General features: G+C 38.6%; 1 protein-coding gene across 5 annotated transcripts in view; it reads right to left on the reverse strand.

The window, feature by feature from the left end:
- The window catches only part of NBEAL1 (neurobeachin like 1), a 212068-nt gene that overhangs the window by 183234 nt on the left and 2484 nt on the right, over positions 1 to 26350 (reverse strand). The window lies entirely within an intron of this gene.

Below are 26350 nucleotides of genomic sequence, written 5' to 3' on the forward strand. Positions count from 1 at the left end.
TTCTTTTCCTTTGCCTCCTCAATACTTCCTTATGTCAGTCAGATTTCAACATGTGATTTAGGAGTCTCAGTTATGTAGTCATTAAATATCATTGCTTAAGTACTGCTCTTGGTTAAAGGGAACTCAAGGAACTTACTTCCCCGAAATAAAAGCATTACACCACAAATCAAAATCTAAAAGAATGTTCCCAAAATATGCAGGGACTACTGACCTTTTGTGTATTTGCTTTTTCTATTAATATACAGTTCTAAAATCAGCTTGTAAACTACGGCTCTCTACATCATTACTGAGAAATCAGAAGGAAATATTTTAGAAAAAGAGCTACCTTTTGTGAGAAATTTTCTCAAGAGTTTCACTATTTGCTTTTTTACATGTCCAACTAGAATGTGATTCATTTATTCATTCATTTATCCATTCAAGATAGAACTCCAGAAACACAAGTAGCTGAAGTTTTCCTTATCACTGTTCCTCTCCAATACAGCAGAGAATTATCTCTTGGCAAAAGACACAAAACAGTCACACAACACCATAAAGAATTAATGCATTTCTCTCCTAATGCATATTTTATTTAGGAACTCTATCGTATCTGGTTCAAATTCTAAAGGTCTGGCTACCAAATGTTTGGCAAGCACAGAGTTCACCTACAAAATTGAGCAACTATAAGGGAAAAAAAGTACTTAAATTTGGAGGTGTTTCATTTATTAAGAAGTAAAGCACTCACAATTTTTTGAACATCTGCCATACACTAAGTAGTACAGCAGGCATTTAAAAAATATATCATCCCATTTACTCCTTACAACTATGCAATGAAGAAGATTTGATTTTCCCCATTTTACAGGTTAGAAAAGGGAAGTTCTAAAGATGTATAATTTGCCCAGTCACACAGCTAGTAAAGGATAATGCTGGAATTAAAATGTAAGAATACATGAATCCAATATGTGCTGTTTCCACTACACTACAATGGCTTTAACTGTGTGCATAAATAAAATGGATCTTCAGTGGGCAAAAAGAGGAAAAGAGGAGCTTCATCAGCATCAGTAAACTCAAGGTCATAAAGTATTTAACATACAAAAAAAGCCACATTTTATACATTCTATAAAAACGCTTAGATCATTTCACTGCCAAAGGCCATAAAAAGAAATATCCTCACACATAGAAACAATATTAATTAAATCTCAAGCTGAGTCATTTTCATGGTTGAGTTTGCTTTATTGAGACACCAGCGTCTGGCCTATCTCACCATTTGTACAGTATTTATTTACTAATACAACACACAAATGTATTAAGTAGTGCAGGAGTGCTGGAGCCAAATTACTTGGACTCTAATCCCTGCTCTGTCACTTTCTTAAACAAGTCAGCCTATGTTTGTGCATCACTTTCTTCCTCTATAAGAATGAACATAATGATGTCTCACAGGACCGTTGTGAAAATTAAATAATCTAACCTATGTCAAGGGCTTAGAATGCCTAGCACATAGTATATGCTCAATAAGTATCAATAAAAATTATTTTCATAACCTACAATGTGCCCAAATCAGGAAACTTCCACAAAACAGTAATGTTCTGTGCTATACATATCTAAATGTTTCATGATCTCCTTTGCCACCTAATTTTAAATTTTACTCTTTTCACTTCAAATCTCTTTGCATTTACTATCTGTGTGACTTTCAGCAGGTTACTTTACCTCTCTGAGCTGTTCTTTGTCTGTAAGATGATGATAATACTTCCTACCTCATAGGGTTGTTGAGAGCACTAAATGAGATAATGCACAAAAGGCACTCAATAGTGCCTTATATTTGGCAAATGCTCAGAACATGTTGGTTACCACAATTATTATAATATAGACTTTGCCATCAAGTTGGTCATGATCCAATATAAGAAAATAAGCAAAATAATTACAAAATCAACTTTATTGATTCGGTACTCAAATATTCATCCAATCATCCCATCTGCCATTAATTAAGACAAACAATCTTTCTTTTTGGACTGTTAGGTAGCTCCCTATACACACCTACTAATAAGATTTGTTTTTTTTTTTATGTATGTATTTATTTACTTGAGACAGGATCTTTTTTTTTATTATTATACTTTAGGTTTTAGGGTACATGTGCACAATGTGCAGGTTTGTTACATATGTATCCATGTGCCATGTTGGTTTGCTGCACCCATTAACTCGTCATTTAGCATTAGGTATATCTCCTAATACTGTCCCTCCCCCCCACCCCACCCCACAACAGTCCCCGGAGTGTGATGTTCCCCTTCCTGTGTCCATGAGTTCCCATTGTTCAGTTCCCACCTATGAGTGAGAACATGCGGTGTTTGGTTTTTTGTCCTTGCGGTAGTTTACTGAGAATGATGTTTTCCAGTTCCATCCATGTCCCTACAAAGGACATGAACTCATCATTTTTTACGGCTGCATAGTATTCCATGGTGTATATGTGCCACATTTTCTTAATCCAGTCTATCGTTGTCGGACATTTGGGTTGGTTCCAACTCTTTGCTATTGTGAATAGTGCCGCAATAAACATACGTGTGCATGTCTTTATAGCAGCATGATTTAGAGTCCTTTGGGTATATACCCAGTAATGGGATGGCTGGGTCAAATGGTATTTCTACTTCTAGATCCCTGAGGAATCACCACACTGATTTCCACAATGGTTGAACTAGTTTACAGTCCCACCAACGTGTAAAAGTGTTCCTATTTCTCCACATCCTCTCCAGCACCTGTTGTTTCCTGACTTTTTAATGATGGCCATTCTAACTGGTGTGAGATGGTATCTCACTGTGTTTTTGATTTGCATTTCTCTGATGGCCAGTGATGATGAGCATTTTTTCATGTGTCTTTTGGCTGCATAAATGTCTTCTTTTGAGAAGTGTCTGTTCATGTCCTTTGCCCACTTTTTGATGGGGTTGTTTGTTTTTTTTTCTTGTAAATTTGTTGGAGTTCATTGTAGATTCTGGAGGTTAGCCCTTTGTCAGATGAGTAGGTTACAAAAATTTTCTCCCATTCTGTAGGTTGCCTGTTCACTCTGATGGTAGTTTCTTTTGCTGTGCAGAAGCTCTTTAGTTTAATTAGACCCCATTTGTCAATTTTGGCTTTTGTTGCCATTGCTTTTGGTGTTTTAGACATGAAGTCCTTGCCCACACCTATGTCCTGAATGGTATTGCCTAGGTTATCTTGTAGGATTTTAATGGTTTTAGGTCTAACATGTAAGTCTTTAATCCATCTTGAATTAATTTTTGTATAAGGTGTAAGGAAGGGATCCAGTTTCAGCTTTCTACATATGGCTAGCCAGTTTTCCCAGCACCATTTATTAAATAGGGAATCCTTTCCCCATTGCTTGTTTTTGTCAGGTTTGTCAAAGATCAGATAGTTGTAGATATGTGGCATTATTTCTGAGGGCTCTGTTCTGTTCCATTGATCTATGTCTCTGTTGTGGTACCAGTACCGTGCTGTTTTGGTTACTGTAGCCTTGTAGTATAGTTTGAAGTCAGGTAGCGTGATGCCTCCAGCTTTGTTCTTTTGCCTTAGGATTGACTTGGCGATGCGGGCTCTTTTTTGGTTCCATATGAACTTTAAAGTAGTTTTTTCCAATTCTGTGAAGAAAGTCATGGGTAGCTTGATGGGGATGGCATTGAATCTATAAATGACCTTGGGCAGTATGGCCATTTTCACGATATTGATTCTTCCAACCCATGAGCATGGAATGTTCTTCCATTTGTTTGTATCCTCTTTTATTTCATTGAGCAGTGGTTTGTAGTTCTCCTTGAAGAGGTCCTTCACATCCCTTGTAAGTTGGATTCCTAGGTATTTTATTCTCTTTGAAGCAATTGTGAAGGGGAGTTCACTCATGATTTGGCTCTCTGTTTGTCTGTGATTGGTGTACAAGAATGCTTGTGATTTTTGTACATTGATTTTGTATCCTGAGACTTTGCTGAAGTTGCTGATCAGCTTATGAAGATTTTGGGCTGAGACAATGGGGTTTTCTAGATATACAATCATGTCATCTGCAAACAGGGACAATTTGACTTCCTCTTTTCCTAATTGAGTACCCTTTATTTCCTACTCCTGCCTGATTGCCCTGGCCAGAACTTCCAGCACTATGTTGAATAGGAGTGGTGAAAGAGGGCATCCCTGTCTTGTGCCAGTTTTCAAAGGGAATGCTTCCAGTTTTTGCCCATTCAGTATGATATTGGCTGTGAGTTTGTCATAGATAGCTCTTATTATTTTGAGATACGTCCCATCAATACCTAATATATTGAGAGTTTTTAGCATGAAGGGTTGTTGAATTTTGTCATCTTTTCTGCATCTATTGAGATAATCATGTGGTTTTTGTCTCTGGTTCTGTTTATATGCTGGATTACATTTATTGATTTGCGTATGTTGAACCAGCCTTGCATCCCAGGGATGAAGCCCACTTGACCATGGTGGATAAGCTTTTTGATGTGCTGCTGGATTCGGTTTGCCAGTATTTTATTGAGGATTTTTGCATCAATGTTCATCAAGGATATTGGTCTGAAATTCTCTTTTTTGGTTATGTCTCTGCCAGGCTTTGGTATCAGGACGATGCTGGCCTCATAAAATGTGTTAGGGAGGATTCCCTCTTTTTCTATCAATTGGAATAGTTTCAGAAGGAATGGTACCAGTTCCTCCTTGTACCTCTGGTAGAATTCGGCTGTGAATCCATCAGGTCCTAGACTCTTTCGTTGGTAAGCTATTGATTATTGCCACAATTTCAGAGCCTGTTATTGGTCTATTCAGAGATTCAACTTCTTCCTGATTTAGTCTTGGGAGGGTGTATTTGTCGAGGAATTTATCCATTTCTTCTAGATTTTCTAGTTTATTTGCATAGAGGTGTTTGTAGTATTCTCTGATGGTAGATTGTATTTCTGTGGGATTGGTGGTGATATCCCTTTTCATTTTTTATTGCGTCTATTTGATTCTTCTCTCCTTTCTTCTTTATTAGTCTTGCTAGTGGCCTATCAATTTTGTTGATCTTTTCAAAAAACCAGCTCCTGGATTCATTAATTTTTTGAAGGGTTTTTTGTGTCTCTATTTCCTTCAGTTCTCCTCTGATTTTAGTTATTTCTAGCCTTCTGCTAGCTTTTGAATGTGTTTGCTCTTGCTTTTCTAGTTGTTTTAATTGTGATGTTAGGGTGTCAATTTTGGATCTTTCCTGCTTTCTCTTGTGGGCATTTAGTACTATAAATTTCCCTCTACACACTGCTTTGAATGTGTCCCAGAGATTCTGGTATGTTGTGTCTTTGTTCTCAGTGGTTTCAAAGAACATCTTTATTTCTGCCTTCATTTCATTATGTACCCAATAGTCATTCAGGAGCAGGTTGTTCAGTTTCCATGTAGTTGAGCGGTTTTTAGTTTCTTAATCCTGAGTTCTAGTTTGATTGCACTGTGGTCTGAGAGACAGTTTGTTATAATTTCTGTTGTTTTACATTTGCTGAGGAGAGCTTTACTTCCAACTATGTGGTCAATTTTGGAATAGGTGTGGTGTGGTGCTGAAAAAAATGTATATTCTGTTGATTTGGGGTGGAGAGTTCTGTAGATGTCTATTAGGTCCACTTTGTGCAGAGCTGAGTTCAATTCCTGGATATCCTTGTTAACTTTCTGTCTCGTTGATCTGTCTAATGTTGGCAGTGGGGTGTTAAAATCTCCCATTATTATTGTGTGGGAGTTTAAGTCCCTTTGTAGGTCACTCAGGACTTGCTTTATGAATCTGGGTGCTCCTGTGTTGGGTGCATATATATTTAGGATAGTTAGCTCTTCTTGTTGAATTGATCCCTTTACCATTATGTAATGGCCTTCTTTGTCTCTTTTGATCTTTGTTGGTTTAAAGTCTATTTTATCAGAGACTAGGATTGCAACCCCTGCCTTTTTTTGTTTTCCATTTGCTTGACAGATCTTCCTCCATCCCTTTATTTTGAGTCTGTGTGTGTCTCTGCACGTGAGATGGGTTTCCTGAATACAGCACACTGATGGGTCTTGACTCCTTATCCAGTTTGCCAGTCTGTGTCTTTTAACTGGAGCATTTAGCCCATTTACATTTAAAGTTAATATTGTTACGTGTGAATTTGATCCTGTCATTATGATGTTAGTTGGTTATTTTGCTCATTAGTTGATGCAGTTTCTTCCTAGCCTCGGTGGTCTTTACAATTTGGCATGTTTTTGCAGTGGCTGGTACCGGTTGTTCCTTTCCATGTTTAGTGCTTCCTTCAGGAGCTCTTTTAGGGCAGGCCTGGTGGTGACAAAAATCACTCAGCATTTGCTTGTCTGTAAAGTATTTTATTTCTCCTTCACTTGTGAAGCTTAGTTTGGCTGGATATGAAATTCTGGGTTGAAAATTCCTTTCTTTAAGAATGTTGAATATCGGCCCCCACTCTCTTCTGGCTTGTAGAGTTTCTGCTGAGAGATCAGCTGTTAGTCTGATGGGCTTCCCTTTGTGGGTAATCCGACCTTTCTCTCTGGCTGCTCTTAACATTTTTTCCTTCATTTCAACTTTGGTGAATCTGACAATTATGTGTCTTGGAGTTGCTCTTCTCGAGGAGTATCTTTGTGGCGTTCTCTGTATTTCCTGAATCTGAATGTTGGCCTGCCTTGCTAGATTGGGGAAGTTCTCCTGGATAATATCTTGCAGAGTGTTTTCCAACTTGGTTCCATTCTCCCTGTCATTTTCAGGTACACCAATCAGACATAGGTTTGGTCTTTTCACATAGTCCCAAATTTCTTGGAGGCTTTGTTCATTTCTTTTTATTCTTTTTTCTCTAAACTTCCCTTCTCGCTTCATTTCATTTCATCTTCCATCACTGATACCCTTTCTTCCAGTTGATCACATCTGCTACCGAGGCTTCGGCAATCTTCGCATAGTTCTTGATACTTGGCTTTCAGCTCCATCAGCTCCTTTAAGCCCTTCTCTCCATTGGTTATTCTAGTTATCCATTCGTCTAATTTTTTTTCAAAGTTTTTAACTTCTTTGCTATTGTTTTGAATTTCCTCCCGTAGCTCGGAGTAGTTTGATCGTCTGAAGCCTTCTTCTCTCAACTCGTCAAAGTCATTCTCCGTCCAGCTTTGTTCTGTTGCTGGTGAGGAACTGCGTTCCTTTGGAGGAGGAGAGGTGCTCTGCTTTTTAGAGTTGCCAGTTTTTCTGCTCTGTTTTTTCCCCATCTTTGTGGTTTTATCTACTTTTGGTCTTTGATGATGGTGATGTACAGATGGGTTTTTGGTGTGGATGTCCTTTCTGTTTGTTAGTTTTCCTTCTCCCAGACAGGACCCTCAGCTGCAGGTCTGTTGGCGTTTGCTAGAGGTCCACTCCAGACCCTGTTTAGCTGGGTGTCAGCAGCGGTGGCTGCAGAACAGCGGATTTTCGTGAGACCACAAATTCAGCTGTCTGATAGTTCCTCTGGAAGTTTTGTCTCAGAGGAGTACCCGGCCGAGTGAGGTGTCAGTCTGTCCCTACTGGGGGGTGCCTCCCAGTTAGGCTGCTTGGGGATTAGGGACCCACTTTAGGAGGCAGTCTGTCTGTTCTCAGATCTCCAGCTGCGTGCTGGGAGAACCACTACTCTCTTCAAAGCTGTCAGTCAGACAGGGACATTTAAGTCTGCAGAGGTTCCTGCTGAATTTTTGTTTGTCTGTGCCCTGTCCCCAGAGGTGGAGCCTACAGAGGCAGGCAGGCCTCCTTGAGCTGTGGTGGGCTCCACCCAGTTCGAGCTTCCTGGCTGCTTTGTTTACCTAAGCAAGCCTGGGCAATGGCGGGCGCCCCTCCCCCAGCCTCGCTGCCGCCTTGTAGTTTGAACTCAGACTGCTGTGCTAGCAATCAGCGAGACTCCATGGGCATAGGACCCTCCGAGCCAGGTGCAGGACACAATCTCCTGGTGTACCATTTTCCAGGCCCGTTGGAAAAGCGCAGTATTAGGGTGAGACTGACCCAATTTTCCAGGTGCCGTCTGTTACCCCTTTCTTTGACTAGGAAAGGGAACTCCCTGACCCCTTGCGCTTCCCGAGTGAGGCAATGCCTCGCCCTGCTTTGGCTCGCGCCCAGTGCGCTGCACCGACTGTCCTGCACCCACTTTTTGGCACTCCCTAGTGAGATGAACCGAGTACCTCAAACGGAAATGCAGAAATCACCTGTCTTCTGTGTCGCTCAGGCTGGGAGCTGTAGACCGGAGCTGTTCCTATTCGGCCACCTTGGCTCCACCCCGAGATTTGTTAAATTTAAATCCAGTCATCTCCTCTGTCCTGCCCAAATACTTTCAATGGCTCTCTATTAGTAAAGGATGAAGTCTGAACACTTAACTTAGAGCTGTGCTGTCCAATATGGGGGCCACTAGTCACATGTGATTACTTAAATTATGTTAAAGCACAACAGACGTTTAGCTTCTCATAACACCCACTAACCTTTTGGGAGGCTTTAGAGAGTATAATGGAATTAAATGATCCATGCAATTTCCCCTAGTTCTTCAGAGACAGGGTTACAGCTAAGAATAGGGGGAATGCTTTATTTGCTCTATGCAATGATATGTGGATTACAGTATTCACTCAAGTTTTAAAACTATCAAATTTTAGATGCATACAAATATTTCAATCATATGATGGGCAGTTCCTAACTTAAATATGAATTGAATTTTAAAAGTTCATCTAAGTCAGTTATATTTATATTTTCTAATATCCTACCAAAAGAAGATAAATTCCCCCCACAGAAACATTGTAAAAGTGACTAATCTTGCAAGTCAGCCCTCAAGTTTTTCTGATACAACCTAGCAACTATTAAAAACGTTTAATAAGTACAGGCCGGCCAAGCACAGTGGCTCACGCCTGTAATCCCAACACTTTGAGAGGCCGAAGCAGGAGGATCACCTGAGGTCGGGAGTGCAAGACGAGCCTGACCAACATGGAGAAACCCTGTCTCTACTAAAAATACAAAATTAGCCAGGCGTGGTGGTGCATGCCTGTATTCCCAGCTACTAGGAAGGCTGAGGCAGGAGAATTGCTTGAACATGGGAGGTGGAGGTTTCAGTGAGCCGAGATCGCGCCATTGCACTCCAGCCTGGGCAACAACAGTGAAACTCCATCTCAAAAAAAAAAAAAAAAAAAGGCTGGGTGTGGTGACTCACACCTGTGATCCCAGCACTTTGGGAGGCCAAGGTGGGCGGATCACAAGGTCAAGAGATCAAGACCATCCTGGCCAACATGGTGAAACTCCGTCTCTACTGAAAATACAAAAAATTAGCTGGATATGGTGGCATGCGCCTGTAGTCCCAGCTACTCGGGAGGCTGAGGCAGGAGGATCACTCGAACCCGGGAAGCGGAGGTTGCAGTGAGCCGAGATCGCTCTACTGCACTCCAGCCTGGAGACAAATCAAGACTCTGTCTCAAAAAAAAAAAAAAAAAAGTACAGGCCAACCATGTACGAACTAGGGACCATGCTAGACCATGAATATAAAGACAAATAAAATATAGTCTTGTCCTCAAAGTGCTCGTTGTTCAAGAGAAAAGAGGTATAAACAAGTAAATGCAAAACAGCCTGTGAAGCAACACAGTTGTGAAAAATACTGAAATAATACAAAGAAAGGAGTCATTGATTCTGTCAAGGTTGGGGGTAAATGTGTAGTCCCAAACGCTCAAAAACGTTTTCAAAGAATCATAAACAGATACCCTCAGGGAGGGTCGGGGGAAGAGAGGAATCCAGACAGAGAGAAAACAGCAAGATATGTTCGAAGATGTGTAACATTTGGTATCATGCCAGTGTGGAAATGATAGGAAGCAGTGGATAATCATATAGGATTATAAGACTGGAGAAGTCAGCATTTCCTAACCAAGTATTCATCCCAACACTTTTCACTTGGATGATAATAGATACAATTGGAAAAGTGTTTTAAAAAAGGGTGGTCGGGGTTGTGACAGTAGAAACTACTGATCATCATTTCCTAAATCCGGTATTTAATTATGAGTAATTTCTGCAAAAACCCGACAATTTCCTCATAATAACACCATTACTACTAGAAAGATTTGCAGAAGAAAGAGCTATTTATTATTCTCAATCCCACTTCCAGATTCTTAATTAAAAGTATATCCAGATACAGACTGTGTTTATGCTACTCATCCCAAGATGTTATGTAATGGATAGTGGCCTGTTCATTATAAACCTATTCCTTAGTACATGCCAACTTTCTGATATATGTATATTTCCCACAACAACTGAAAATACATACAATAAATTTGGGAACTTTCACATTTAAAAAGGTACAACTTCCGGATGGGCATGGTGGCTCACGCCTGTAATGCCAGCACTTTGAGAGGCCAAGGTAGGTGGATCACCTGAGGTCAGGAGTTTGAGACCAGCCTGGCCAACATAATGAAAACCTGTCTCTACCAAAAATACAAAAATGAGCCAGGTGTGGTGGTGTGTGCCTGTAGTCCCAGCTACTCGGGAGGCTGAGGCAGGAGAATCACTTGAGCCCGGGAGGTGGAGGTTGCAGTGAGCCAAGATGGCACCACTGCATTCCAGCCTTGGCAACAGTGAGACTCTGTCTAAAAAAAAAAAAAAGAAAGAAAGCTACTATTTCCTTCGCTCTTTCTTTGGGTTTTTGTTCTTATGCACGATCTCAGCTCACTGCAAGCTCCGCCTCCCAGGTTCATGCCATTCTCCTGCCTCAGCCTCCCAAGTAGCTGAGACTACAGGCGCCCACCACCACACCCAGCTAATTTTTTGTATTTTTTAGTAGAGACAGGGTTTCACCATGTTAGCCAGGATGGTCTTGATCTCCTGACCCCATGATCCGCCCGCCTTGGCCTCCCAAAGTGCTGGGATTACAAGCATGAGCCACTGCGCCTGGCTGTTCTTATCTTCTTAAACAGATGATGCAATAGTTGTCTATTCCTGCATAACAAATTACCCAAAATTTATTAGCTTAAACCAACAAACATTTATTATCTCACTGTTTCTTACGGTCAGAGTTCAAGAGTGGCTCAGGTTGGTGCTTCTGGCTCAGGATTTCTCATGATCTCGTAATGAACATGCCAACTAAGGACACAGTCATATCAAAGCTTGACTGGGCTGAAGGAACCACTTAAAAGCTCACTCATACGGTAGTTCGCAAGAGCCTTCTATTCTTTACAAGATGGGCCACTCCGTAGGGCTACTCATTACTGAACTTCTGGATTCCCCTGGAGTAAGCAATCAAAAAATAATAAAGAACAATTGAGGTGAAACAATAGTGTCTTTCATAGCCTAATTTTGGAAATGACATACTATCACTTTTGCCAAATTCTACTAATCACACAGATCAACCATGGTACAATGTGGGAGGGGATTGTACACAAGAGTGTAAATACCAAGAGGTGGGATCTGAAGATTGGCTACCACAAATGACTAGTTCATTAAGTTTTAGTCTTTTTTATTTCTAACATATGTATTTAAATTTTCCTAAGTAATTCTGTAGCTGCCAAGTTCTAAAATGTGCTTTTATCGTTCAATTTTTTAAAATTCCAATTTTTCCCCCATTTCAAGACAGTCTATTTCTTTTTCAAAACTGCCAGGTCACTTTTTTCATATTTCTATGATTCTAAGATTCTTAACATTTGACATCTTTGAAATTAAAATGCATCTCAAAATTGCCCTTAGAGAGGTAGCTGACATTTGCTCTTGTCTGTTCATGTGCAAACCTGGTAGTAGACTTCATATTGACGTTCCTTCACTAGATTAACATGTGTAGTTAGTACTACACATAAGTTTAACTACCATTCAAAATGTCTTCAAAAAATTATACTGTGATTAGGCAATAAAATGAAATTGTGTACAAAGAAAGGCATTGAGAACAGAGCAACAGGATATAATTTTGACATTAACAAAGCAAATATTCATTACCACAGGAATGATCACAATGGTATGTTTTCTGATGAAAAGCTTAGTGCTTTATAAACTTGAAAATGAGAGATACTCTCAAATAGATGAAAAGGAAATACACGTGTGAAAAGATTATCTACCATAAGCCAAACAATGCAAATGAAGACAAGAGAAACTGCCAAATCACTAGGAAAAGATGAGAGAAATTTCAAAACAATGAGAACCTGGTATGGTCAATTCATACATCAGGAAATAAGTTATAAATCTGCAGTTTAACTGCCAGCATTTTTCTAAATGTTACATAAAGTAATGGCATATTTAATAATCAATGTTTTCAGATTCCATGATATATAGAATCTGTTCAACTTTTTTTCTGAGATAGCAACAACAGCTCACTGCAGCTTCAACCTACTGGGCTTGAGTGATCCTCACACCTCAGTCTCCCAAGTGGCTGTGACTATAGGCATGCACCACCATGCCTGGCTAATTTTTGAATTCTTTTTGTAGAGACAGGGCCTCACTATGTTGCGCAGTCTGGTCTCGAGTGATCCTTTTGTCTCAGTCTCCCAAAGTGCTGGGACTACAGGTGTGAGCCACTGTGCCTGGTATATTTATTTTACAATCTCTGCCTTCTACTATCAACATATGAAGTCTTTCTAGATCCATGTTTACTGTCTACTTCTGTTGGTTCTCACTCATGCAGTTTCCCCTGAAGTCCTAGTGGAGGGAGGAGAGTTAAGTGGGTTTGCTTAGAATCTAGTTGTTCCTTATGCCAAAGGTGTAAGCTCTGGGAATCAGAAGGGAAATTTTCTTAGACTTCTCATTCCAGTTAGTCCCTTGGCTTTACATTTGATACTTGTTCTTTATTATTATTGTAAATTGTTCTTTATTATTATTATTATTATTTGATCACTTACTCTGGGGGAATCTAGAAGTTCAGTACTGAGTAGCCCTATGGAGAGGCCCATCTTGAAAAGAACAGAAGCCTCTTCTAACTTCTACCCACTTACAAGGTCATGAAAACAAAAGCTCAAGTTCACCAGGCAAAAGAGGCTTTCATTTACCTAAGTTTCTGCTTTCATTAAGATTTGGTTTCATGATGCCTTACCATGTTGCCAGTTTTTCAATGCTTTTAAGATGTTTCTTAAATTTTATCCAGAATTTCTAGTAATTTTCAGAAGGGTAAGCCTAAACAACCTAGTCTACCTTATTACCAGAAATGAAAATCTATACTTAAAGACCACTTTTCCTTTGTTCGGTCATGCCTTACGCGTGCCTGGAACATCTTCTGTAACTATTAAGCTACTATACATTCTTTAAAATCTTGATTGATGCTACCTCTTCCACTAAGGTATACCTGATGACTTCATCCCTCCATCTTGCTTTAGTTTACTTATTATCTGGACCTACAGTCTAAGTGGGAAACTGATTCTAGCTGGAAAAGCATGCCCTCACATGAAGTCAGTCAATTAAATAGATGAAGGCAAAAATTTTAATGAAAGGAAAACCCATCTCATCCAAGAGAGGTTTGGAAGCCACTTTAACACAAACAAAAGTAGTAATACTGTAATAGAGGTGTATGTATACAAAATAGGCTTAGAATACACCAATTCCTGGTGAGAAAGGTTTCAAATTTTACTTTTTGTATGTTTTTATTAGCTTTTCTTTTTTTTTTTTGAGACAGGGTCTCACTCTGTTGCCCAGGCTGAAGTACAGTGGCAAAATCATGGCTCACTGCAGCCTCAACCACCTGGGCTTAAGTGATTCTCCCACTTCAGCCTCCTGAGTAGCTGGGACCACTGGCACATGCCATCATGCCCAGTTAATTTTTGTATTATCTGTAGAGGCAGGGTTTCATCATGTTGCCCCAGGCTAGAATTTCTTAAAAGTTTATGTAACTATCCATTCAGATAACTAATAAAGTTCCAGGTCTGAACAATATACTGTGGAAAAATCACAGTTAAAATCAGCAGAACTGGCCCACATCTGCAATGTTAGGTAAAATATGTCCTGTTGCATGAATTCTGTGTTTATCTTGGAGTTTCACACATGGTGGTCAGGTAAAGAAGCTTCTGATGCAGGCTGGGTATGGGGGCTCACGCCTGTAATCCCAACACTTTGGGAAGCTGAGGCGGGCAGAGCACTTGAGGCCAGGAGTTTGAGACCAGCCTGACCAACATGGTAAAACCTCGTCTCTATTAAAAGTACAAAAATTAGCCAGGCATACAAAAATTAGCCACCCTATAATCATAGCTACTCAGGAGGCTGAGGCACGAGACTCACTGGAACTCAGGAGGTGGAGGTTGTAGTGAGCTGAGATCGCACCATTGCACTCCAGCCTGAGCAGCAGAGCAAGACTCTGACTCAAAAGTTTCTGATGCAGGTGTTTTTGGGAAGTCAGTCAAGTTATCGAAAGGGTGCATTGTGGTCCAGGATATAGATGGTAGGGAAGGCTGTGCATGTGTGGGGACAGGGGGTATATGGGAATGCTCTATACTTTCTGCTCAATTTTTCTGGGAACCTAAAAATGCTCTAAAAATACAATTTATAAATTTCTTAAAAATTAACCACATAAAAAAATAGGAAAATATAAAATTCAACGGACATGTGCATACAGCAGGCACCCAATAAAAATGAGTCAAATGGGACTAAAGTTAACTCTTTAGGAAAGAAAAATATTATTACTATAAATGTATTAAATATATTAACATGTCTATATTAATATATAGACATGTTAATATAACACTGACACTTGTCAAATGGAGTTTAAAACATTCCATGAAACTTGAAATGATCTTCAAGTTTCATGTCAAGTTGAAGTTTTTCAAATTAAATATATTAATAATTTGTAGTAGTAAATGTAATTAATTTACACATCCATAAAGAACTAAAAGTCTCTGAATAATGAGATTTTCTGTAACTGACTTCCTGAATACCTGTATTTTCTAAATTTTCTACAATTAAGTTATATATCTTAATTAAAAAATTAAAGCTCAGCATAAAAGTAAAATATTACTATTTTTTCTTAGAACATAAATCCAATCAAAAAGTCAGGCCAGGCACAGTGGCTCACGCCTATAATTCCACCATTTTGAGAGGCCGAGGCATAAGGATTGCTTGGACCAGGAGTTCAAGACCAGCCTGGGCAACATAGCAAGACCCTGTCTCTTTAAAAAAAAAAAAAAAAATTGGGCCAGGCTCAGTGGCTCACACCTGTAATCCCAGCACTTTGGGAGGCCGAGGCGGGCGGATCACTAGGTCAAGAGATCGAGACCACGGTGAAACCCCGTCTCTACTAAAAATACAAAAATTAGCTGGGCGTGGTGGCATGTGCCTGTAGTCCCACCTACTCGGGAGGCTGAGGCAGGAGAATTGCTTGAACCCCAGAGGCAGAGGTTGCAGTGAGCCAAGATCACGCCACTGCACTCCAGCCTGGTGACACAGTGAGACTCCATCTTAAAAAAAAAACTGTTCAGAAAATAGCCAGGTGTGGTGGCACACACTTGTAGTGCTTGGAAGGGTGAAATAGGAAGATCACTTGACCCCACGAGTCCAAGGTTATAGGGAGCTACTACGATTATGCCACTGTACTCCAGCCTGGGTGACAGAGCAATGCCCTGTGTCTTAAAACAGAAAGTCCATATATTTTTCATTTTTCTCCATAAAATAAAGTTCATTCACTAGAAAGGTTAAATTTTGTATTTTGAACAGACAAAAATCACTCAATAAAAAAGAAGTATAAATTCATCTCAGAGTGGCATCATAAATTACACACCTTTCCTACCATTCAAATGTTCAGTGTCAGTAAAAATTATGTAGTAGTTAAATGCATCAAACAACATTTTTTTTTTTTTTTTTTTTTTTTTGAGACGGAGTCTCGCTCTGTCACCCAGGCTGGAGTGCAGTGGCGCAATCTCGGCTCACTGCAAGCTCCGCCTCCCGGGTTCACGCCATTCTCCTGCCTCAGCCTCTCCGAGTAGCTGGGACTACAGGCGCCCGCCACCGCGCCCGGCTAATTTTTTGTATTTTTAGTAGAGACGGGGTTTCACCGTGGTCTCGATCTCCTGACCTCGTGATCCGCCCGCCTCGGCCTCCCAAAGTGCTGGGATTACAAGCGTGAGCCACCGCGCCCAGCCAACATTTTTTTTTTTTTACAGAGGTAAACTGTTTTGAAATGCTTGACTTTTGTGTGAAATGGGTATATCATTTAATCTTCTTTAAATCTGGGTAGATACCTCTACCAGCCTGAATGTAAGTCACAAAACATCAAGAAAAATGTTGATATCTCTTAGATGTGGCTAAGTTATTTTTTCATTTTTTAAGACAGCAGGGTCTGTATAAAATATATTTGAGTAGAGCTCATTTCCATTAATGAAAACAAAGTGGCACATTATAATGTAAATTCCATTATTTTAAATAAAAGCTGACAAAGGGATGAGGAAACAAGTGTTGCTAACCCTTGCCTGAATTCTGATACCTTCAAAGGATTTCAAATATGGCTATGGCACATTTCATAGTCAGTCTACATAGTTCCCCATATCTTAATAGATTTTGAATGACCAGAACAAAATTGTCACAAAAAAACTGAATTATATTTCCACAAAAGAAGTCAAGGGTTGGGGGTGAAGGAGTTAAAAATAAGAAGAAGAAATCAAGGGTTTTTGTCAACAGCCAGGCTGAACATATATTAAAACACTACAAGGCATTAAACCTTGATCTAGAAGCAATTTACTGTACGTCTTTAACAATGAAAGACTACTGAAAATTAAGTAGAACACCTGATTCCAAATGAACCTACTTAAAATGCATAATGAGGATTCTACTAAAGGAGAATATTCAAGCCGGAGGCAGTGACTCACGCCTGTAATCCCAGCACTTTGGGAGGCCGAGGCAGGCAGGTCACAAGGTCAAGAGATTGAGACCATCCTGGCCAACATGGTGAAACATTGTCTCTACTAAAAATACAAAAATTAGCTGGGCATGGTGGTGCACGCCTGTGGTCCCAGACACTTGAGAGGCTGAGGCAGCAGAATTGCTTGAACCCAGGAGGCGGAGGTTGCAGTGAACTGAGATCACACCACTGTACTCCAGCCTGGAGCCTGGAGACAGCAAGAAAAAGACTGTCTCAAAAAAAAAAAAAAAAAAAAATTTAAAATGGCAACTACTGAATACCAATAATTAAAGCAAGTAACAACAGTGATTCTTTTCAGTTATGTGAAGTCTTAATAATATCATTTCTCTGCAACACAATAGACTAATTATCCACATCTTAATGTATACACACATAAAACTATTCTTGGTAATTGTATAATATATTCTAAGAGGTGCAAACAGGTAATATGAGAAATATCAGCAGACCTATAAAAAATGAATAAGGTAATAAAATATGTAACATTATAAATTACACTGATCTATTATTTAAAGCGGTTATACACAAAAAAACAGACATAAATATACATGTCTCAGCCCCAAATTCTGAAGCTAACATAACAGGAAAACCTAATCTTTTTCCTGCTAAAATGAGGAGCAAGACAAGTATATCCCTTATTTCCATTACTATAGAATATTATGTAGGAGTTATAAGATAATGTAACTAAACAAAAGAGAACTAGAAGCAGAAGAATTAGAAGGGGAGGGAAGTCCTCATTTTCTGTAGGGGACTTCCTAACGCAGAAGGCAAGCTGCTGAGAGAGCTGCTTAGTCACAACAAAGGGTAGTCTCCAATGCCCACTTCAGACACAGCAAAAGGAAAATGATGGGGGAAAAAAAAAGAACCTCCAAGAAAACACAGCCAAGAGCAAAAGAGTAGCCATGGCAGGTACTGAGTCATATGATGGAACATTTCTTCTCTGAGGATAGAGAAACTAGGCAATATTTGCCCAGTTGGATTTGCAGAGGACAGATACCAAGTGTCCTCTGAGTTCACAGATCATAATATCAAGAAAAACCACAATTGGATCTATATATACCACAGATCCCATGTTTCAAGACTGGTATCATGATTGGATGAGAGTTTTGGAGTTCTTGAGATAGATATGAAGTACATTTTGCATATAGGAGAAATATGAATAATTGTGCCTAGAAAGAAGACTGCAGCAGATTGGATCTTTGGTCCCAATTCTTTACTTGCTTGTGGCAAAACCTGCAACGTAATTTTGCAGAAAGGAAAAAAAAGCTGTAGCAAACGTAGAGCAATCAAAGTATGTCAAATATAATAATTGTTCAAGGATTGTTTCTAAAACTAAGGTCTGAGAATGCTCGGAGTTATCAGAAATATTTTCAGTGGTCTATAAGCTCCATATAGAAATTTTTAAAGTTTGCACTCCTGTTGTTATTAATTTCTAAATTACTTTAAGCATATTAGGAAAAACTACCTCACGACTAGTATTGCTAATCGATTTCACAGGTCACATTTGGATTGCTACCAAGGGATCATCAGTGACAGTTCAATTTATAAAGCAATATTTTTCAAATTACAGATCTCTGGATTTACAGATGGATTCCTAGGTATCTGAGAATTTTCAGATGCTCTACAGCAGTGCCACACAAAGTGTGGTACACAGACCAATAAAGGTCCTTGGCCAGGTTAGTACAAAGATAAAGAGGAAACATCTATCTACAAACTTTAGTAGCAGTTTAGTAGTAATTTTAAGTCTATTGAATTTAATAATAAAAAATTAATAATATAAGGACTTGCATTTTTAACTTTTTCACTCTTTTCAGAACTGCTTTTGCAAAAGCCATCTATTTATTTATTTATTTTTATTTCAGACAGAATCTTGCTCTGTTGCCTAGACTGGAGTACAATGGTGCGATCTCGGCTCACTACAGTCTCCGCCCCCCAGGTTCAAGCAATTCTCCTGCCTCAGCCTCCTGAGTAGCTGGGGCCACAGGCCTGCACCACCACACGCAGCTAATTTTTGTATTTTTAGTAGAGACGGGTTTCACCATTTTGGCCAGGCTGGTTTCGAACTCCTGGCCTCAAGTGATCTGCCCACTTCGGGCCACCAACAATATGTAAACTGTCAAATCCAATACGTGCTCCATAATGCTTTTCCCCTTTTTTTTTTTTTTGAGACAGTCTCACTCTATTGCCCAGGCTGGAGTGCAGTGGCACAAACCTGACCCACTGCAACCCCTGCCTCTTGGATTCAAGTGATTCTCTTGCCTCCTAAGTAGCTGCAATTACAGGTGCATGCCACCCCGCCCAGCTAGCTTTTGTATTTTCAGTAGAGATGAGGTTACATCATGTTGGCCAGGCTGGTCTCAAACTCCTGACCTCAAATGATCCTCCCGCCTTGGCCTCCCAAAGTGCTGGGATTACAGGCGTGAACCACCAGACGTGGACCATAATACTTTTCTTGACTGCCATGTTGAATTTGACACCCCTGACTACTTGTTTCTTTCTTTCTTTTTTTTTTTTTTGTGAGAAAGAGTCTTAGTCTGTTACCCAGGCTGGACTAGAGTGGCATGATCCCAGCTCACTGCAGACTGAAACTCCTGAGCTCATGCAAATCTCCCACCTTGGCCTCCCAAAGAGCTAGAACTATAGATATGAGCCACTGCACCCAGCCAATATCCCTTTACTTTCTGAGGCAACCCAGTCACTCCTGGCTCCTCTCTCTTTTAAACTTACAAACTCTTCTTCCTCTGTCACCTATTTACTTATTTATTTAAATAACAGAGACGTGGTCTCACTGTTTTGCCCAGACTGGCTCCAAAACTCTGTCTTCTTCTTAAATGACAATGTTCTTCAGGACTTCCTTTTACCTTCTTCTTATTCTCATAATAACCCTCCAATAATTCCCAATATGAGAACTCTCAAATCTTTATTTCCAGCACAGACCTCTCTTCTGAACTCCATATATTGAGTATTTCTATCTGAATGTCCCACAAACATTGAAAAGTCAGCATGCTTACCTGAAAATCTAGTGATCTTGTCTAGCTAACTGTGAATGGGAAGACCACAGGGTTTTTTTTGTCCGAAACAAACAGAAAAAAAAAAACACACAGGAAATTATTTCAGACTCTTACACATCTGCACATTATGCTCCACATCTATACTTAAGTACTATCAATTTCACCTTCTTCCAGGGAAATTTAAAGTTTGATGCTCAAAAGGAAAGAATTTAAAAAGTTAATGCATCTTAACAACGTTTTCATTTCAGGTCCACTGATATAAACTATACATTTCTTGCTTTCATACCTAAATTCTGAAAACAAACATGTAAGTGGTAACTACTAGTACTAGGCTGTTAATGATTTTGTTTTGTTTTCTTTAGAGTCAAAGAACATTACCTTCCTTACATACAAAGCCGTTATCAAGCCATAGAAAATCAAGAGCCATTTTCATACTTTGCACATACCAGAGACTTATTAAATGTGGCTTAAATTATAAGAGTTGATATGTATTGGTCCATCTTACTAAAAACTTATTTAGGATTATAAACAAAATTGTACTAATAAGTTAATAATTTTCTCATTAAACAAATATTCACTAATTCCATTTTTCCAAATCTATGTATAAAAAGAGATACTTGCCTTTTAACTGAATAAAACACCTCTAAATTCTATTTTCTTTTTGAAACAAAACTTTTATTCTGAAAAGGAAGTTTACTCTGAGCTCACTGCAAAACTATCTATTTCAGTCATATTCCAGATTTAGCAGGACAAAGGGCAACAGCAGGAAATGGAGCATCATCAACATCCAAAATAAATTTGGTTTAGAGTAGGGAGGACCCTCAAATCATTATTCAAGATAATTAAGCACTATCCTTGAAAGCAAAAATAAGTACTGATTTAAAATCAGTTAAGACATTCTCAGTTAAGACATTCACGAATACAGCTTCATGATTACTGATAAAATAGTAAGAGAACATTGCCCTTTATTATTATATTAATACAAGGGCAAATGGAAGTAATCCTGATACAAACATGTCCACACCCACACATCTGCAAAATACTTATAAAGACTACATTTTTATCTCTTTTCCTCTTAAAATACATTTAAATAAAATCTCTTTTCTAAAAAATGTTGACAGATAGTTAAAACAGTTATGTTTTTCCATTTGACAGATGAGAAAACTGAGATACAAAGAAACTAGGTTAACCTTTTAGGTCCTTAAGATCAGACACAGAATTGGGACTAAGTATCACCTCTAATACTGTAGCTTCACAAAATTGTTCAGGGCAAAATTCAATCTCAATAAAATAAAATGAAATAAAAAATTTTTTAAAGCTAATGACAAAAATGAACCATGGTTTTCAATCTACACTGCCACATTTCAAAATGCTGTGCTTTTGAGTCACTTTGTATCTTTTTACCCAGTTAACGCATTTGATACTTTACACCAGACAGAACAAAAATAGCTTAATCTTATCTAGGACTTTGAGAGGCTCAGTTTCTTCTACATATTCTGGTGACCAACTAACTGCAGCACTCCCAAAAGGCTAAGTGTCTAATAGAAATACGTCCTTAAGTCTGTCCAAGGGTTCCAGTTGAGATAGGGAATTTATGATACATGTCTTTTTCTTTTTTTTTTTTTTTTTTTTTTGAGACAGAGCCTTGCTCTGTTGCACAGGCTAGAGTGTAGTGGCGAGATCTCGGCTCACTGCAACTTCTGCCTACCGGATTCAAGCGATTCTCCTGCCTCAGCCTCCCCGAGTAGCTGGGATTACAGGTGCCCGCCACCATGCCTGGCTAATTTTTTTGTATTTTTAGTAAAGGCGGGGTTTCACCACTTTGGCCACGCTGGTCTTGAACTCCTGACCTCATGATCCACCCACCTTGGCCTCCCAAAGTGCTGGGATTACAGGCGTGAGCCACTGTGCCCAGCCGATACATGTCTTTTTCTACACACATATATGAATCTCAAAACTTTGTATATAATAATATAGAAACAAAAATTGTTCTCAGCACCATCTCTTACTGTAAGTACGTTAAAAGTGAATTATCAAAAAATACAGTGAATAACATGGTGCCTACTACATACATATAAACTAATTTTTTTTTTTTTTAATGGGGTCTCACTCTGTCACCCAGGCTGGAGTGTAGTGGCACGATCTCGGCTCAATGCAACCTACACTTCCCAGGCTCAAACAATCCTCCCACCTTACCTCCTGAGTAGCTGGGACCACAGGTGTGTGCCATCATGCCTGGCTAATTTTTTGTATTTTTGGTAGAGATGGGGTTTCACCATGTTGCCCAGGTTGGCCTCAAACTCCCAAGTTCAAGTGATCCACCTGCCTCAGCCTCCCAAAGTGCTGGCATTACAGGCATGAGCCACCACACCTGCCCTGAAATCTTCAGACATTAAAAAAAATACTGGGCTGAGTGAGTGGCTCACGCCTGTAATCCCAGCACTTTGGGAGGCTGAAGAGGGTGGACCACCTGAGGTCAAGAGTTCAAGACCAGCCTGGCCAACATGGTGAAACCCCATCTCTACTAAAAACAGGAGTTCAAGACCAGCCTGGCCAACATGGTAAAACCCGGTCACTACTAAAAATACAAAAATTTAGTTGGGCCTGGTGGCATGTGCCTATAAATCCCAGCCACACAGGAGGCTGAGGCAGGAGAATAGCTTGCACCCAGAAGGTTGGAGGTTGTGATGAGCTGAGATTGGGCCACTGCACTCCAACTTGGGCCACAGAATGAGACTCCGTCTCCAAAAAAAAAAAAAAAAACAAAAACAAAAAAAAAACTGTATACTTAAGTACTAGTATTAAAATACTTCTATACTTAAGAAAAATACACTCAGACAAGTAGTTAACTACTGAACGAAATCCAGATACAAGATTAAACCTGTTCAAATTAATGTTTAACTTATAAGAGCTATAAGAAATGTGCTGTTAATCAAATCCTTGACCCTGGGTGGGGACAACCATTTGAAGGCAAGAAGAGTTCAGACTATATAATTTGGTTTTTTTCCTTTTTTTTTTTTTTTTTTGAGACGGAGTCTCACTCTGTCACCCAGGCTGGAAGGCAGTGGCGTAATCTCTGCTTCGCTCACTGCAACCTCTGTTTCCCAAGTTCAAGCGATTCTCCTGCCTCAGCCTCCCGAGTAGCTAGGATTACAGGTGCATGTCACCATGCCCGGCTAATTTTTGTATTTTTAGTAGAGACGGGGTCTCACCATGCTGGCCAGGCTGGTTTCAAACTCCTGATCTCAAATGATCCATCCACCTCAGCCTTCCAGTGAGCCTTACAGACATGAGCCACTGCACCTAGGTTCAGACTATACAACTTGAATTAATAGTCTTATACACTAGTGAAAGAATCTTTAGAAAGCAGAAATGTTGGGTGATTAGAAATCATCCTGCTTGTATTATGCAATAACTACATAAGGTTTACAAAGTAACCTATTAGGAAGAAGACACATGTTTCTAACAATTTAATTAAAGCCTATTCCTAGAAGGAGAAAGTGAAGTTAGGCCTGAAAAGTTTGGTGAGAAACCAAATTGCACATCACAAAGAAATGGTAAGTATGTGAGGTGACAGATATGTTAATTAGCCTGATTTGATGATTCCACAATGTATGCATGTATCAAAACATTACATTGTACCCCATAAATACATACAATTATTATCAATTAAAAATAAAATCAAATAAATTGCCAAGTTTTATACTCAAATTCTTTCAAATATTGGGACTCCATCTGCTAAAAACTGAAACTGCTAATTGATTTTAATTCTACTTAAAGGACTTTAGTCACTAGTATTTAAGCTTACAACTGAACCCAGGCAGAAGACATATATATTCCATTAGCATTCTTTTAGCACTGCTATGACCAACCCAAGGGTTATTTCTGAGGTAGTACTACTACTAGACCTACTGAACTTTTGCAATGTTCAGGGACAACTTTTAAAACATGACAGAAACGCTGTGATGGTAGGTACCTTAATATTGACCTATTGTTAATACACTGTGGAATATCTGTGCCAAGGTTAGCACTGTGGCAAATACGGAGGAGGTCTTAACCTTACTGCCCAGAAGCAGTCCTTCATAACTCTTCCAAGGTGTCTTCTTTAATCAGGTATGTATACAGTGTTTTGTGTAGACATCAAACCAAGCAAGGCAACAAAACAGCAGACACTTTAATCATTAAAGATGGACTTTATACTCAAGAAAAACAATTGATCATCTTGGGAGGATGCTAGTAAATTAAGTCATTGTGAAAACTGACAGAATCAAACATATATGCCACCTGCCTTCCCTTTAAGGAACTGTAATCAAATGCTGATAGAGACAGTTCTCAATATAAATTATACAGTTTTGCAAAATCCTAATAACACATATAGGCAAAAATCACAGATGGCCACTACACTAATAAATTATTCTAGCCCTCCACACCCAAAACAACCCAAATCAATCAGGCCTCTGTTCGGTCAGTTTCCAGATACCAGAAGAGAGGAACAATTAAATAAAATCAAGGGAATTCAGTGAGCAAAATGTTCAAACTGTAGAAAACTCTAAGGTCAAAATCTGGTTTCTTCAACACATAAACAGTAAAGAAGAAAAATATGGTGAAGGGGAGCCTATAGATGAAAATGTTTAGCAGATATTTTCAACAAAATACCTGTATACTTTGTTTTAAATATTGAGCCAAACAGTGGGAAAATACGAATATAAGACACTAGCAGGAAAGTAAGAACATTGATCACATATTTGATAATTTTAAAAATTGTGTTGTGATTGTTTTTAAGAGGATTTATTATACATATTTAAATATTTACAGATAAGATCATAAACTGTCTGGGATTTGCTTTAAAATAATTAAGAGATAGGGCAAATTGACAGTTATACATAAACTGTGACTGAACATGAGCTGGTAATAGTCGAAATTGGGTGACAGACACAAAAGAGTTCATTATAACATCTTCTCTACTTGGTGCATGCTTGAGAATTTCCACAATAAAAGTTTAAAAAGAAAGAACTAAAAAGTTCTACATAACAATCTACAGAATAAGAACAACAACAACAACAACAACAAACTGCTTATCCCTCAGAGGTCAAAACAAACAAAAATCTGAATACTGAGTTAGATAAGCATTCTCCCTATATATACATACATGCACACATGCTTACTCAACAAATGAGAAAAACTGAGACCTAAAGAGGTAAGTCTTGTTCAAGGTTACAAAACAAAGCAGCAGCAGTGCCAAAACTAAACTACAATTTCAAGCTCACAAAGAGGTCTAAGAAGCTTTTGAAACTTAGTGGTAGAAAATATTTTCATAAGAAGATCTGAGTCCTCAAGTGGTCTGAAAGCTCATTAAAACTGTAAAAAAAAAAAAAAGCCTTAAAAGTTTGTCAGGTGGGGAAAAAAAAAAAAAGTCAGCTGCTTTGAGAGGCTAAATGCTAGAGTGAGAATAATAAGGCAAAAAGTATAGAGAACAACTGGGTACAGTATTTGGTACTCATCCTCATTAGAAAGAAGACTTAAATCTATGAGGTATATTTGGTAGCTACCTGATTCAAGGTGTCTGCAGAAGAGAATGTTGTCTACCTTACAAAAAGCTTATTCATTAACCGGTAAAATATAAAATCACGGTTTTAAATACTCTTTGAAAACAAGTGAAAAAATTTTAAATCTTATTAAGCACACAAATTATTTAAATCTTAAACCTGAGATTTATATTCCTGTCCAAGAAGAGATAGGCTTCAAAATCTGACAGTGAAGGGCCTTCATTATTGAGGATTAACATTTCAAAAGAGAAGGGAGGCATGTTTATATTAAAAGCCATTAAGAATAAAATTCAGTGTATGCCAATGAACTATACTATCTGTTTAATAAGCTTTAATATTAAATTTAATAGTAAATCTACCTAAAAAGAATATAACTTATTAATGAGACACGTAACCCCATTCACCAATGTCATTTTGAAAACAGTAAAACCTAGTAAGTTTGATATATTTTTAAATAAATCATTTTCAAACTAGTGGGTATTCATACTAAAAATTAATTTTAATTTTTGGTTAACGTGTTAGTGATTATTTTCAAAAGTGGTGAATTGGATTCCTTTTTTATTGGAAGCGTCTATTTTTAAAAAGACATTTCTGGTATTAAATTACGCAAGACTAAAAGCTATTTTAAAAATTCATATTAAGCATTTCAAAGTATATGTCCTTTAGCGATTATAATATATATCAAACCAGGAAGTCAAAGAAAATTCCAGTGTAATCTCTAAATTTAATATGACAGATAAATGAGACCACTGTTAAATAATAATCTGCCTTTTAAGGACCATGAAAGGATAATGCAGAAACAGAAGCTGTGACTTGAGAATTTCACCACACAGACTTAAATTAACTCAAATAGTACATTGGGGTGTTTCTCTGACCCTTGCCAGTATCTTCAAAGTAATAATGTACCTCCTCACTTGAAAAACATGTTTTTAAGGAGTACTCTTCTCAATAACCTAAAATCAAAGCTATCAAGTAAAAATTCACATAAAGACAAGGAGGGGAAAGAACATTATTTCTGAGTGACAAAAAT

Source organism: Hylobates moloch, unplaced genomic scaffold, assembly GCF_009828535.3.
Source record: "Hylobates moloch isolate HMO894 unplaced genomic scaffold, HMol_V3 SCAFFOLD_1, whole genome shotgun sequence".
NCBI lineage: Eukaryota > Metazoa > Chordata > Mammalia > Primates > Hylobatidae > Hylobates > Hylobates moloch.